Source organism: Megalobrama amblycephala, linkage group LG6 (assembly GCF_018812025.1).
Source record: "Megalobrama amblycephala isolate DHTTF-2021 linkage group LG6, ASM1881202v1, whole genome shotgun sequence".
NCBI classification, from domain to species: Eukaryota; Metazoa; Chordata; class Actinopteri; order Cypriniformes; family Xenocyprididae; genus Megalobrama; species Megalobrama amblycephala.
In genome coordinates, this window is record NC_063049.1 from 26870511 (window position 1) to 26876214 (window position 5704).

Below are 5704 nucleotides of genomic sequence, written 5' to 3' on the forward strand. Positions count from 1 at the left end.
CATGTCAGCCAAGAGCAAAGAAATAAACCAGAACTGGACCTTAATTGAGCCACAAAATCTTTATATATTATTTATAGAATCATCTTAGCATTAACAAGCCTGTTAACAAGCAGAATCACTGAAGGAAAGAAGAGAACAGAAAATAGAGACAAACAGAAACACAACTGCCACAGCCACAGCCTTAGATGAAATCGACTGAAGATAAAAGAAGACATCTCTCCAGATCTCCGCAGAGGAGGATTAAACAACTCCACAAACAGCATTACAGCTTCACATATTACTAACCAGATTGACTTTATTTCTGTCATTCATCTACAGAAGTTCTTATTGTGAATTAACAGAAGTTTAACGCTCATGTTTGTTTCATTTGAAGTCACCATAATGGTGATTGGTGTTTCCATTAGGGCTATTAACTCTTATAATATCTTTGCCTTTTCTAGCTGCTGTGACAGTGTGATTGTCAAACACATTTGTAGTAGCAAAGAGAGCTGAAATGTGGTCAGATGATGATTTTTAGCTATTGGTGGGTTTTATAATAATCATGAAATAGCTTGAATCACTGATGTCACTTGTGTTTCACTACAACATGAGATTATACTGTATTGCATAAATCACTTTAAAAAAAACAAAACAATAAACTACAATGACAAACATATATGAGCAATCAGCATATGAACCTCAACAATGGTGACATCAAAATATTCAGACAATCAGATCAACTCTAAACATCACAAAAAGTTAATAAAAAGACAGAACAAAAACTACAGCAAAAAATAAAAGAAAACAGTTAGAATTAAAGAAAATAATAGTGGTGCATGCTGGGAGTTTTGTACTATTGTTCCCAGCATGCATTGCGGCATGACACTTTTGATTGTCACCTTTGTTGGGATTCATGTGCTGATTCTTAATGTCTTTGTGTGTCATCCAATGTCAGAACCAGGATTTTTTCATAGGGGTGGCCAGGCAGGGGCCAGCAACCAGCTTGGTTCTGGTTCTCAAAACCAGAATGTCATGGATGAGACATGCAGATAACTACATATTGTAATTCAAAGATTATTCAAATCCCCATTGAATTTTATATAATCAATTAACTTTTCACCGTTTCTGAATTTGTCTGTTTCAAAAACTTGCAACCTAAAAGAACAAAATAGTCAAATGTTTAACTTTCTATATTAGTCAAAAATAAATAACTGCAACAGTTTTATTATACCTAAACTCAGTACAAAGGAAATTAGTTAGAGATTAGTTCAGATGTGATGCATATATAACAAATACATGCATGCACAGATTTAAAGTGCCCCTATTATGCATTTTCGAATATTATCTTTCATGCAGTGTGTAATGTAGCTGTCTGTGAATGTAAATGATCTGCAAAGTTGTGAAGCCGACAGTGCATGATAAATAAATTTATTTAAATAAAGTTATTCTCTCTCTCTCAAAAAAAAAAAAAAAAAAAGGAAAAAAAGAAAATAATTTACTCAGAACAGCCTAAACTATTCGTCAGGAATTCCAGTCTCACTTCTGTGATGGCCACACGTCACTGGATAGCATAATGCCTGCCTACGTTTTACGTTGTCCGCCGACGAGCAACTTGGCGCTGTGTCCTACACTGTGAAAATAAATGTGTTTTATTTTCACTTCCGAGTGATAACGCTGCAAAGAATCAATGGTTAGGTTTTGTTTTGTTATGAGATTTCAATGATGGTTGGTTCTGTTCCGCTTCTAAATTTCAGTTTTGTTTCTTCATGAGATTTCAGTGATGGTCGGTTTTGTTCGGTTATGAGATCTCAATGACAGTTTGGTTCTGTTATGACATTTCAGTGACGGTTGAATTTGAAACAAATCAAACTGTCGGTTTTGTTTAATTATGAGATTTCAATGATGGTCAGTTTTGTTCAGTTACAAGATTTCAATGACGGTCGGGTTTGTTCCTTTGCAAGATTTCAAAGATGGTTGGTTTTGTTCCATTACGAGATTTCAATGACACCCGGTGTTCATTGTCAGTCAGTTAAATTTTCATTTTTTCGAGATTTCAATGATGTTGGCTTTGCTGGGTTATGAGATTTCAATGACTGTCAGTTTTGTTTCATTACAAGATCTCAATGCCGGTTAGTGTTGTTCCTTTACAAGATTGTCTAGAAATGACAGTCGATTTTGTTCCTTTCACGAGCTTTAAATAATGGCTATTTTTTTCCATTAGATTTCAGTGCCTCTTGGTTTTGTTTCCTATTGAGATTTTAATGATGGTTGGCTTTGTGTCTTGACAAGACTTTAATGACAGTTGGTTTTGTTCTGTTACGAGATTTCAAAGGCAGTCGGTTTTGATTTGTTAAGAGATTTTAATGACAGTCGGGTTTTTTCGGTTATTAGATTTCAGTGACGACCAGTTTTGTTCCGTTACAAGATTTCACTGACGGTCGGTTTTATTCAGTTATGAGATTTCAATCAAGTCTGTTTTATTCGGTTAGGAGATTTCAGTGACGGCTGGTTTTGCTCGGTTTCAAGATCCTTCACAGGATTTCAGTTGGTTTTGTTCTGTTACAAGATCTCAGTGATGGTTGGTTTTCAGTGATCATGAGATGGTCACGAGATCTCAATGATGGTTGGTTTTCAGTGTCAATCGCTTTTGTTCTATTTTGAGATTTAAAAAATGGTCGGTTTTGTTCCTTTGTTCTTTCACCAAATTTCAAACGCAGTCGGTTTTGATTTGTTAAGAGATTTTAATGACTGTCAGTTTTATTTGGTTATGAGATTTCATTGACGGCCAGTTTTGCCTCGGTTACAAGACTTCAATGACAGTCGTTTTTCAGTCAGTTTTGCTGTTACGACATCTCAATACGGTATGTTTTGTTCTTTTACAAGATTTTTATGAGAGTTGGTTTTGTTCCATTCCGAGATTCAATGATGGTCAGTTTTGTTCTGTTACAAGATTTCAATGACAGTTTGTTTTATTTGGTTATGAGATTTCAATGACGGTCGGTTTTGCTGGGTTATGAGATCTCAGTGATGGTTGGTTTTAAGTGTCAGTCAGTTTTGTTCTGTTATGAGAATTCAAAGACGGTCAGTTTTGTTCCTTTGTTCTTTTACAAGATTTCAGATACAGACGGTTTTATTCCATTACAAGATTTCAATGATGGTCAGTTTTATTCAGTTATGAGATTCCAATGACGTCTGTCGTATTTGGTTATGAGATTTCAGTGACGGCCGGTTTTGTTCGGTTACAAGTCAATTTTGTTCCTTTACGAGATTTCAATGATGGTCAGATTTGTTCCATTACAAGATTTCAATGACAGTCAGTTTTATTTGGTTATGAGATTTCAATGAAGGTTGGTTTTGCTGGGTCATGAGATTTCAATGATGGTTGGTTTTCAAAGGCAGATGGTTTTGATTTGTTAAGAGATTATAATGATGGTCGGTTTTATTCAGTTATGAGATTCAAGTGACAGCCGGTTTTGCCTCGGTTACAAGATATCAATGACAGTCGTTTTCATTTTCAGTCAGACACCAAATTATAAATCTCAACAATGGTGACATGCTTCATGCCGCAATGCATTATATAACAGACTATTATTAAGTTGAAATTAACTGCATTACATCTACATGATCAAACAACAACAACAACAACACCAACAAAAAAACACTCTGTGTAAGATTAGACCACTAGATGATGATAACCATCATCAAGTTGTCAACATCATCTGACCACATTTTCCCTTGCTATTTTTGCCACAGCTAACACAATTTCAGCAGCAAGAGAAAAACTATCTATTAAGGGTATGACAACAATGTACTAAAACAGTTTTTCTTTGTACAGATGACAGCGTTATCAAAACTATCCCCAGTCACAAGGATCCACGTAAAAACGCTGTATTATGCATGCCAGACAAGTAGTTGGCGATGTCACTTCGTAAAGAAAGACTATGCGCCTGCGCAAATATGCATTCTTTTACAGAGCACTCGCACCAAATGCACATGCCTATCCACCTTATTTTTACAGTTTACTGCACTTTGATATTCTTCTCGTTATCTCCCTATAGGTTTAAACACGTAATACACATGTGCATGCCATCAGATGATAATGGCATTTTCAAAAACTTCCACTTTGAAACCCATTTTCAAAAACGTCCATTTGCAAAACATTTTTTTTTTCCATTTTTAGTTGCAAAAAGATGTTATGTAAACAGCCCCTTAGTCAAGAGTCAAACTGCACAACTAAAGCACATACTGATCACAATGATGGTGACTTCAAACAAAACATTTTCAACAGAACATCATCATCTAAATCTCTGTTAATTCTCAATAAGAACTTCTATAGAAATCTGACAGAAATAAAGTCAATCTGGTTAGTAATTAATGTCTTCTTTTATCTTCAGTTGATTTCATCTAAGGCTGTGGCTGAAGTTTTAATGTCTTCAATCGTTAGTTCCATTAATGGTAAATGTTTGGCACCCTGTACTGTCATGGATTTTTTTCCCTTTTTTTTCTTTTCTTTTTTTTCAGCATCTGCATGCCTAACGTTGGACCTTGATATCAAACAAATGTTGGGTTGAGACGTCAACCTGATTTTCATGTCTGATCGATGTTGGAGTCTACATCCTGCGCCTGCTGGATAAAGGTGGATATGGAGTGATGCTGGAAGAATATTTTCACTGTAGTGGCGTAAGCAGTTATGATTGACAGGTGATGAACATGCACTTCCCAACTTCTGTTTACAACTAAATTTGTTAAAATTTTGTGATCATGTTTTGATTTACAGATATCTAAAGAAATAAAATCAGTGGTTAGTAATAAGCTGGTAATGCTGTTAGATGTCTAATCAGATCTTGAGAGAATGAATGTCTTCTTTTATCTTTAGTTGATTTCATCTAAGGCTGTGGCTGAAGTCAGTTGTAGTTATTTCTGTTTGTCTATTTTTTTTTTTCTGTTCTCTTCTTTCCTTCAGTGATTCTGCTTGTTAGCAGGCTTGTTAATACTAAGATGATTCTATAAATAACATATAAAGATTTTGTGGCTCAGATAAGGCCCAGTTCTGGTTTATTTCATTGCTCTTGGCTGACATATGGCATTGCTATGGCCTGTTTGTGGCTCAGATCTGGCAAACAGGAGCGGTCCACCCAAGTGCCATCATTCCACACCACATGTGGCCCAGATCATCATACCATGCGTGGCAGATGTGGGCCAGATCTAAGCCGGCACAAATTTGCCATCTGGGTATGAAATTTGGATGTACTAAATCCGCCATGTTGTTACTGTCATGTGACCTACAATGTCAGTTGTGTCGGACTGCCATGTTGGCCCAGTGTGGGCCAGCCCGTTTGGGCCCAGAGCAACTTTTTAACTTTGGGCCCATGCAAGTTTGGTGTAAGAAGCCCACTTTCATTTCCCATGCTCTGATTGGCTGTATTTTTATACAGTATTTTCTGTTTTCTTAAATTACATACAAATGTATGTAAAATTACAAAAATAATCTGTAATTAATACAATAACAAAACAGTTAGATGATAAAACGGTCAAATGACTGGCAGCAAAGTAAAATATCCTTATTTAAATAAGCTGAAAACAGTCACATGACCAGCAGCAGAGCATTAAAAGCTATCAGATCTATCTAGATCTCAGCATCTTCACTTATTACAATCCAGTTTGACTATTTCTTTCATACACATTTAGATGTTGATGTTTTATTGAAAATAGTCAATTTTGAAGT